The 10,850-nt window shown below is 50.0% G+C and overlaps 1 long non-coding RNA gene across 1 annotated transcript; it reads left to right on the top strand.

Moving 5' to 3' along the window:
- Nucleotide 1: 1 nt before the first annotated feature.
- LOC142272545 (uncharacterized) lies at nt 2-842 on the top strand. The gene is made up of 4 exons (XR_012737389.1): nt 2-55; nt 219-292; nt 376-539; nt 721-842. It is a non-coding gene; the product is annotated as an uncharacterized LOC142272545 (long non-coding RNA).
- Nucleotides 843-10,850: the final 10,008 nt, after the last annotated feature.

Genomic DNA, 10,850 nt, shown 5'->3' with positions numbered 1-10,850 from the left:
TTCGATGCTGCGTATTGATACAGCACCCCCTACCTCAGTGACCAAGAAATTACAGGTATTTATTTTTCAGGACTAGTCAGGTGTCATCTAGTAAATTTATGCTTGCACCATTTGTCCTGGTTTGGGTGGATACAGGACGATATACCACACTGATGTGGCTCCCTAAGGGAATTCAACGTACTTCTAGGTCCATGACTATTATCCTTTTTTCATTTTAGGACTGGACACACTAACAGTGTAGATATTGGTGTAACACCATCAACTAAAGAAATTGGACTCTTTGCATGTATAGGTATCTACTTTTCTCTATGGGACACTGTAGGTTTCCTGAATCTACCTCGTTTAATTGGTATTTTACTGTCTCTGTCTATGCAGATGTCCCTGCTGCCCTAATGTGACCTAGACATGGTTAGGATGTGATCCATAAGCCTTTTAAACACAAGGATAGGAAGACTCATGTGATACCTTAGGAGTTTTTTTGATTTACTAAACTCCTAGCATCCCATTGGCTATTCATCCATTTTTGGAGTTATAACGAGGTATTTTTCATCTTATCCACTTTGTTACCTCTTTCCTTCCTCCCTCCCCCCCCCCCCTCTCTCCCCCCTCCCCCCTCCCCCTCCTTCCCCCTCCCCCCCCCCCCCCCCTTCCATTCCCCTTCCCCCCTTCCAAGCCTATCAACTCAGTTCCTCAGAATATTTTCTTGTCGGCTTTATTTAGAGACAAGTTCTTCTGAATGAGAATATCTGCCAGCATATCATGTGATTAAAACCAAGTTTTTCTGGTATATTATCAAAAGGCTTTCGGGTTGGACCGTTCATATCCCGCTCTATAACTATTACCGTTATGTAAGTTATATACCCCAAGAGAATATAATGATTTTTCAATCTACTTTGATGAAGTTATATTAAGACATTACTTGTCCTCTCTTTTTTGTGCATCAACAGGGTATGACTTTTTTTACCCCTGATGATCCCCCAGCATTGCGTTAGGTGGGGGAGAAACGCGTCGGGAGAGCGTGGGGTGACAGCTACTGCAGCGGGTCCCCTACAGCTCCACCTAACAAAATTTAAATTCATCTGACTGAAGTATCTTATTGAGTCAGGAACCAAATTTAACGCATTTGTGTTTATGTGTATATTTATGGTTTTGCACTAATCACCTGGGTTGGTGGTGGACACCCCTTGGCTAGAGATAGGGACAGGGAGGGACAGCCACCCGGAACGGGGAGTGTCCAGTAACTTAGGACACCCTCCGTCGTCAGGAAGGGTCAATAAAGGCTATGAGATCAGTAATCTGACGACTCTGTGAATATCTATCTATCGCTATCCTTTTCACGCTGAAACTATCTCCTCCCAACATCTCACTGGCACTGTGTTGTCCTTTATGTATTTTTAGAGAGACACTGTTTGTCATTTTTTATAATTTTCTAAATAAAACTAAAATATTTTTAGAGGTATTGTTTTTTCTGTGGTCTTATGCTGATACCATACCTCGGTTCTATATTTATTTGTGGTTCAAGGTCAGTATCCCGGGAACAGGATATGGCTGTTACAGGTACAGGGTATTTAAGACTTCCCTTTCCAGGTGGGCGGCGCCTGTTCAACGTGGTTCCATAGCTAGGTGTTCAGATCTCTCTGTGCCTTTTGTCCCATATAACATTGTCTCTTCCGCAGAGTCCGTCTGCCGTCCTGACCTGGTCCAGATTGCTGATTGCTCAGGAAGTGTCCCAGTGGCTGTCCGCTGTGGATTGCAGCATCTTCCAGCAGCCTGTTTCCATCACCGGCCCCCGATTCCACCTGGTAAGCTCAGCCTGCAAATGTCGTTGGACCCGGACCCCGTCTGCTGTACCTTCTCGGCACCTGAACCTGGTTCCAGACATTCGTCCTGTCTACGGGTCCCTGTGGACTAATAGACTTTCCCTGTGCAGACCTTTGAAGGACTCAGACTCCGTACCCCTAGTGTTCCAGCTGCCATGCATCTAGGCCCTCTGGTGGGGTGGCCGGACAGTCCCTGTAGCCTCACTGGGGGAATCCGGTGCACGGTTCCGTGAATCCACCTCCAGGACGTTACATATATATATATATATATATATATATATATATATATATACATACACACACAGTGCAGACCAAAAGTTTGGACACACCTTCTCATTCAAAGAGTTTTGTTTATTTTCATGACTCTATAATTTGTAGATTCACATTGAAGACATCAAAACTATGAATTAAAACATGTGGAATGAAATACTTAAAAAAATGTGAAACAACTGAAAATATGTCTTATATTCTAGGTTCTTCAAAGTAGCCATCTTTTGCTTTGATTACTGCTTTGCACACTCTTGGCATTCTCTTGATGAGCTTCAAGAGGTAGTCACCGGAAATGGTCTTCCAACAGTCTTGAAGGAGTTCCCAGAGATGCTTAGCACTTGTTGGCCCTTTTGCCTTCACTCTGCGGTCCAGCTCACCCCAAACCATCTCAATTGGATTCAGGTCTGGTGACTGTAGAGGCCAGGTCATCTGGCGTAGCATCCCATCACTATCCTTCTTAGTCAAATAGCCCTTACACAGCCTGGAGGTGTGTTTGGGGTCATTGTCCTGTTGAAAAATAAATGATGGTCCAACTAAACGCAAACCGGATGGAATAGCATGCCGCTGCAAGATGTTGTGGTAGCCATGCTAGTTTAGTATGCCTTCAGTTTTGAATAAATCCCCAACAGTGTCAGCAGCAAGGCCCCCCCACACCATCACACCTCTTCCTCCATTCTTCACGGTGGAAACCAGGCATGTAGAGTTCATCCGTTCACCTTTTCTACAAAGACACGGTGGTTGGATCCAAAGATTTCAAATTTGGACTCATCAGACCAAAGCACAGATTTCCACTCGTCTAATATCCATTCCTTGTGTTCTTTAGCCCAAACAAGTCTCTTCTGCTTGTTGCCTGTCCTTAGCAGTGGTTTCCTAGCAGCTATTTTACCATGAAGGCCTGCTGCACAAAGTCTTTTCTTAATAGTCATTGTAGAGATGAGAAGATGTGTCCAAACTTTTGGTCTGTACTGTACATATATATTGTAAAAAGACAACTAGCCACATTATAAAAGGCCGGTATGTATCCTGGAGGTGGTTGTTCTCTGGGATGTAAATATGGAATGTCTACCATGGTATCTGCTAATCAGTGGATAGAGGTTTTAAAGCCTCTCTGAAAGAATTCTCTGAAGGAAGATATGGTACGCTTCATCTGACTGAGGACAGTGTATGGAGGGCTGTGATCCTTTTTGAAAAATACCTCTGGAGAAGGTGAACAGACTTAAAATCCATGTCTGAATACTGTCTGGAGTCAGTAAATTCTAAGTGGGCTATCCCCCAGTTAAACGGCCTGTCATACACTCTGTGTTGTGTAACTTGAGTGCTGGTTTATGTGTGAGTTTAAAAATTGTTTGAACTTTTAATGAATTGTGTATGTAAATTGGGGGACTGCATGCAGTTCCTCTTATTTTGATACACAGCCAAGATAAGCACATGGCTGGGGGCTGCAGCCTGTAGCCTAGGGCTTTATCTGTGCTGGTATCAATAAATGGTAGGACCATGAGATAATTGATTTATTTAGTTTACACCATGATAGAGACCCACACACAGCGTTTGTGATTCCAATCAATCACAGACGCTGTCTGGGGACGGGGTCTGAAAGCAGTCAATAAGACACCAGTGGCCAGAGAAAGCAGTGAATATGTATGAGGATTATCAGCCGACCCAGATGTACAGCCATGGGAGCACTTACAGCTGCGGGGAGACTAGGTAAATATGAAGATTATCAGCGAGTCAGAAGTACAGCCATGGGGAGACTCAGTAAGTACTTCGCACTGTGACCCTTCTGCTTCCTTTTTTTTACAGTAATTTTCCTCATCGATCACAGACTTGCCAATACTTAACATAGCTGTGTGGCGCCCCTGAGGCTTCCGTCGCCACAGAGACATTGCACCTCAGCCAGGGGTGTGATTTCCCATTCTGGGTAAGGAAAGGAGTAAACGCCGGTCCACAGACAAATTCACACTACACCCATTGTTAGGCATATTTTGGGACTGGGGATAGTGGCAGCTACCCCACCCCTCCATGCTGCATGCTGGGGTGGCCGTAAGACCCATCCCTTCTCCCATAGGGTGGGGCCTAGCAACGGGGAAGGTGGGAGGAGACAGCAGAGAGTAGAGCAGATTCAGGAAGGTCAAGAGTAGTCGGAGGTTGGAGTTGAAGAGAGGAGTTGGAAGGAGAGAAAGAGGTTGATACCTCAGAATAGCAACAGAAAGTGAAGCTTCCTGGTGGAGACCCTGGGGCCCAGCTAGGCCCAGGTGACACCGCAGCAGTGAACTACAGAAAGGATTCCAGGGCCACTGAAAGGCTTTCAAGCTTGTGGCCTGTTCCACTAAGTCATCGGGTGGAGGGATCAGGCTGCATACAGGGACGGTCCCTGGAAACCAAGGAAAGAGAGACATTTCCAACGTAAACACCGAAGGCCCAGGGTAGTTGCAAGCGGCTCGGGCCACATCCCAACCCCTGGGAAGAGGGCAAAGTTCCATCCAGGCAAGCCTTCTTGTCCAGAACCTATAGTGGAGGCCAAGACAGGTTTATCCAGAAACGTCAAGGCTTTGAAGACAGCCGAGGGAAGAGACACAACTAAAGGGTGCACCGTCATTTATTCCCAGAACTACCCGAGATCGGCGGAGGTCCCTGACAGGGAATTCCATCACACCAGTGGGCGACCAGTTCTTGACAGCCATGAACCAGTGAGTAAAACCTTGAAACTGCACCCCCTGGTGTTGCCTCCATTATTTTGCCTGCACTGCACCAACTACAACACCAACATAGACTCTAATAAGCACCAACGGTTGCCCCGGGTTACCGCTCCACCTGTGGGGAGCAGAACCACAATAGCTGCCAGTCCATCAGCCCCGGAGGTCCCATCCAGCAACGGCGGCTCCATAGCTTCATTCCACAGGTGGCGTCACGAATAACCTACAAACTCTATTATTGATTACCATCCTCACCACTGCCATATTAGTTGACCCCGCCAGGGTCATGGAGTCGGGCCCCACCACCACTGACTACCCTCCGGACTAGTCCGGCCCGGCACCGGACTTTGGGGTGTCCCAAAGCCCTGGGGTGGGCAAGTCAACCTTGGCGTCACAAACATGATTTCGTGACCGGACCCACCGGGTACTGTGCGCCTTGAAAAACTGTGCTTAAAAGACTGTTTTACTGTAAAAACTGCCGCCATTGAGACTGCCGAGAGCGGGAAGAAGAGGGACGTGCCTAAAGAAAGAGCGCAAAAATAGGCCCCCCCCTTGTCTTGCAAGAAGAGCGCGAAGCTAAGCCCGCTATGCAGAGCGGAGGAAACAGAAATGGCGAATAGAGAAGCTGGACGGCTGGCAGAGTGATCTTAAATGCCAGACTAGAAGAACACAAGAATGTACTGGATCATAGGCGGAGTAATGCCGGCCGTGGGCTGGGTGCCAGTCTGGCGCCAGGCGCTGGTGCAGCCCCCGGTCCCGCCTTCAGCAGGGGAAAGGGTGCAGCCGAGTGGCGTGGTTGAGCACTCGAACAGTGCAGAGCCGAGCAGTCACCAGCCGAGCAGCATGGCAGAGAAACTGCAGCAAAGCACCCCAGGGACCAAGAAAATGGACCCCAAGCTGAACTTCCTCCGGGAAGAAGTGGAGCTCCTCACCCGGAGGTTATGCTCCCTACAAGCGGAGGTGGACCGGCGGATGGAAGACAGAGAACGGAGGGCCAGTGCAAGGGAGGACCGGGCGGCACCCGAGGTTGTAGGCCACAAAGAACAGGCCGCCGTACTATACCCGGGTAAGCCATCTGCCGCCCCTACCTGTCCAAGCCCCTGGTACTACGAGATGCCATCGCCCAGCCCCCCTGCAGGGGGTCCCCGACGACCATACCGAGGCAGGGGAGAGCACCACAGACCCTGGCAGCGAGGATGACCTCCCAGGCAGCGCGGGCCCCGAGCACCTAGTGGGCCCCTTGCCGAGCCCTCCCACCGGTTTACCTGATACGTCCTCACCAGGGGTGAACTGGGACGCCGCACCCGTCCGAGATGGGAGACTACCTCTGCCCATACTCCCCACCGCGACCCCGCTAGCCGCCCACCTGCCCTACACGCAGCAGCTGGAGCAGTTACAACGTGAACGGGAACGCCGGGAAGAAAAGCGGAGGGCAGTGGAGGCGTGCAACCTGGCCTCCAAGGCCCGCATCCGGAAGGCCCGCAAAGGATCCCAGGGCCCAGTTAGAAGGGGCCAAGTAATCGACTTTAGACAGGTCGAGGGCTGGGGCTTCATCCGGGAGCCTGGCCTGGGCAAGGACGTATTTGTCTCCCGCCGGGACATTGAGGAGCACCTGACCAGAGGCCACCCAGGGCGCGACGACCAGCCCGGCGACCTAGTTGAGTACACGCGGCTAATGGGGAGCCGTGGCTGGTACGCCCTGGGTGTACATGTGCTGAGGGAGGAAGCAGCCCTGGAGGAGCCAGAGTGGCGCCGTACCAACACAGCAAGCAGTTCCACTCCAGCCAGCGCCCAGACCGCAGCACCTTCCAGCAAGCCAACAAGTAATACGCAGGAGATGCAGACCAGGGTCTCCATGGCCTAAATGCTGCCCAGGGCCCTGCCGCATCGGGACCCCAGCAACTAAGAAGAAAATACAGAACTGTATATAGCCCCTGTCTGTCCCTCGTCATTCCTTGAAGACTTTCCTCTACATTGCCCCATTCCATTGTTCTTTTTGAAGACGACACCCTTCCTTGAAGTCCTGCCCTTATGTTCTTTGCGAAGATGTCACCCCACTGTTGATGTGCTACCGGGCCACTAGACTGGAAAGTGGTCTACTGTTATATATGTGTATTGATGTTTCATGTTTGACAAGGCCACTGGACTTAGTGGCTGGTTCCTTCTTTTTACCCCTCTAAGTTAAACAAGTTGAACAGACGTTTGGGCCACTGGACTAGGTGTGGTCAGCTATCCCCCTGTATATATGTTGTGCCCCCTACCAGAATTCTGGTGGGAAAGCCAAAGACTCTAAAGTTTTATTATTTTAATGTTTGCAATGTTCAAGCAATGTGCCTCCCATAAAGGGATGTAAAGTTTTAAAAATGTGTTTGTTATATGCATATATATAAAAAAAAAAACTTTGCAGTTTCTCTCACTGTCTTCTTGTTTCAGTCCGTGGACGTGCTGGGATTCGCTGTGGGGGAGTGTGGCGCCCCTGAGGCTTCCGTCGCCACAGAGACATTGCACCTCAGCCAGAGGTGTGATTTCCCATTCTGGGTAAGGAAAGGAGTAAACGCCGGTCCACAGGCAAATAAACACTACACCCATTGTTAGGCATATTTTGGGACCGGGGATAGTGGCAGCTACCCCCCCATGCTGCATACTGGGGGGGCCGTAAGACCCATCCCTTCTCCCATACGGTGGGGCCTAGCAACGGGGAAGGTGGGAGGAGCCAGCAGAGAGTAGAGCAGATTCAGGAAGGTCAAGAGTAGTTGGAAGTTGGAGTTGAAGAGAGGAGTTGGAAGGGGAGAGAGAGGTTGATACCTCAGAACAGCAACAGAAAGTGAAGCTTCCTGGTGGAGACCCTGGGGCCCAGCTAGGCCCAGGTGACACCACAGCAGTGAACTACAGAAAGGATTCCAGGGCCACTGAAAGGCTTTCAAGCTTGTGGCCTGTTCCACTAAGTCATCGGGTGGAGGGATCAGGCTGCATACAGGGACGGTTTCTAGAAACCAAGGAAAGAGACATTTCCAACGTAAACACCGAAGGCCTAGGGTGGTTGCAAGCGGCTCGGGCCACATCCCACCATAGAACCCCTGGGAAGAGGGCAAAGTTCCATCCAGGCAAGCCTTCTTGTCCAGAACCTATAGTGTAGGCCAAGACAGGTTTATCCAAAAAAGTCAATGCTTTGAAGACAGCCGAGGGAAGAGACACAACTAAAGGGTGTACCGGCATTTACTCCCAGAACTACCCGGGATCGGCGGAGGTCCCTGACAGGGAATTCCAGCACACCAGTGGGCGACCAGTTCACAACAGCCATGAACCAGTGAGTAAAACCTTGAAACTGCACCCCCTGGTGTTGCCTCCATTATTTCGCCTGCACTGCACCAACTACAACACCAACATAGACTCTAATAAGCACCAACGGTTGCCCCGGGGTACCGCTCCACCTGTGGGGAGTAGAACCACCATAGCTGCCACTCCATCAGCCCCGGAGGTCCCATCCAGCAGCGGCGGCTCCATAGCCGCATTCCACAGGTGGCATCACGAATAACCTACAAACTCTATTATTGATTACCATCCCCACTACTGCCATATTAGTTAACCCCGCCAGGGTCACGTAGTCGGGCCCCGCCACCACTGACTACCCCCCGGACAAGTCCGGCCCGGCACCAAAAGCCCTGGGTGGGCGAGTCAGCTGTAATAGGGCTGAGAGTGGGTTTTCTGCAAATGAACATGTACTGAACATTGACAACTTTTGAGAAAAGTGTTCTGTAAGCCGAGCCCGAACGAACTGGCCAAGGCTCGTACCGATTCTGAAATTGACGAATGCAAAACGAATAGGTTCACTCATCTCTAGTCTCTAGCAACAACATTGTTCTCACTTTGTGTCTTGGTTAACACTCAAGGATCACGCTATCTCAGTCCCAGCCTTCCTCCCTTTGTTACAAGTCACCCCCGATAACGCCTTAATGACCCACAGACCACACGTCCATACCTAGCACACACAAGGTCTTCCCTAACCTTTCTGCTCTTACCCTATCAACTAACCTCTGCCATTGTGGGCTAATCCCAACTTAACTATTACTGACCCTATAGACTGGTAACTTTGTATACATTACACTTTACATTACACATTATCAGCAGTAGATATCACAGGCTACACTATACATTACACGAGAACACATCACATTACAATACAGTCCCCATTGCATAATATTTACAAAAGACGCAAGACATTATTCACATTGCACTACACAAGATTGTTGGTGTCTTCAAGGGCAGGAATGTGACAGCAACAGTCCACCATAGACTAGTTAGTTGAAAAAACGGATTTTTGTGTACTCACCGTAAAATCGTTTTCTCTTAGCCATCATTGGGGGACACAGGACCATGGGTGTTATGCTGCCTATCCATAGGAGGACACTAAGTAGATGCAAAAGCATAGCTCCTCCTCTGCAGTATACACCCCCTGGCCAGGCAAGCTCAGTTTTAGTACACAAGCAGTAGGAGAAAAAACAGTAAAAACCTACCTCAACAGAGGAACATGAGAAAAAAAGAGTCATAACCAAATAAGCTACTGAGAGAACCAATGCCCAACAGGGCAACAGGGTGGGTGCTGTGTCCCCCAATGATGGCTAAGAGAAAACGATTTTACGGTGAGTACACAAAAATCCGTTTTTCTCTGATGCCTCATTGGGGGACACAGGACCATGGGACGTCCTAAAGCAGTCCATGGGTGGGAAACATAAAAGAAGACAACACAACCCAAGGACTAGGAACCAGTCCCGGACAGCCTGGAGCGCCTACTGAGAGACGTGCTCTACTGCCGTTTGCAGAATTTTCCTACCCAGATTTGCCTCAGTTCAAGCCTGGGTATGGACTCTGTAATGCTTTGAAAACATGTGTAGGCTAGACCAGGTCGCAGCTTTACACACCTGTTCCACTGAAGCCTGATGCCGAATGGCCCACAAAGCGCCAACTGCTCACGTGGAATGAGCCCGCAGCCCACTAGGAATGGGCTTGAGTTGCAAGCGGTAGACTTCCTGGATCGCAGAGCGAATCCAGCGAGCCAGCGTTGCCTTTGAAGCTGCCTGTCCCTTCTAAGGCCCCTCAGGAATGACGAACAAAGAGTCCGTTTTCCTAAAGGGGGCAGTCTTGGATATGTAATATCTGAGAGCTCTGATGAGGTCTGACGAATGCAGAGACCTTTCTACCCTATTAACTGGGTGTGGACAAAAGGAAGGCAGGACAATGTCCTCGTTCAAATGAAACGGGGTAACAACCTTTGGAAGGAAATCCGGGAGAGGGCGCAGAACCACCTTGTCCTGGTGAAAGATCAGAAAAGGCTCGCGGCAAGAGAGTGCTGCCAGCTCCGAAACCCGTCTGATGGACGTAATTGCCACTAAGAATGTTACCTTCCAGGACAGAAGAGCAAGGGAGGATTCCTTGAGAGGTTCAAAAGGAGACCTCTGGAGACTGTCCAGAACGAGATTGAGGTCCCATGGTTCCAGCGGCCGTTTGTACGGGGGAACTAGATGGGAAACGCCCTGGAGGAAGGTCTTGACTTGCGGTTTTTGAGCCAGGCGGCATTGGTAGAAGATTGAGAGCGCTGAGACCTGCCCTTTAAGGGAACTGAGAGCCAACCCCGCTTGCAAGCCAGACTGTAGAAAATCGAGAATTCTGGGGATGGCCAGAGGGATAGGCTGGACGTTAGTTTCCCTGCACCATGAAAGGAAGATTTTCCACGTACGGTGGTAAATGTGGAATGAAGCAGGCTTTCTGGCGCTGATCATGGTGGAAATAACCGTGGTGGAGAATCCCGCTCTTGTTAAAAACCCAGGTCTCAATGGCCATGCCATCAGCTTCAGGGCTCTGGAGTTCTGATGGGAAATGGGCCCTTGGGTCAGCAAGTCTTGGATGGCTGGAAGGCGCCACGGTGCATCTGTGAGCATTTGTACTAATTCGGCGTACCAGGCGCACCTGGGCCAGTCCGGTGCTATCAGTATCACCTGGACTCCCTCTGCCTTGATCTTCCTGATTACCCGCGGCAGCAGGGGTAGAGGTGGAAATATGTAAGGCAGGC

This window comes from Anomaloglossus baeobatrachus, unplaced genomic scaffold (assembly GCF_048569485.1).
Source record: "Anomaloglossus baeobatrachus isolate aAnoBae1 unplaced genomic scaffold, aAnoBae1.hap1 Scaffold_3513, whole genome shotgun sequence".
Lineage (NCBI taxonomy): Eukaryota > Metazoa > Chordata > Amphibia > Anura > Aromobatidae > Anomaloglossus > Anomaloglossus baeobatrachus.
This window is presented reverse-complemented; position numbering and strand designations above follow the sequence as displayed.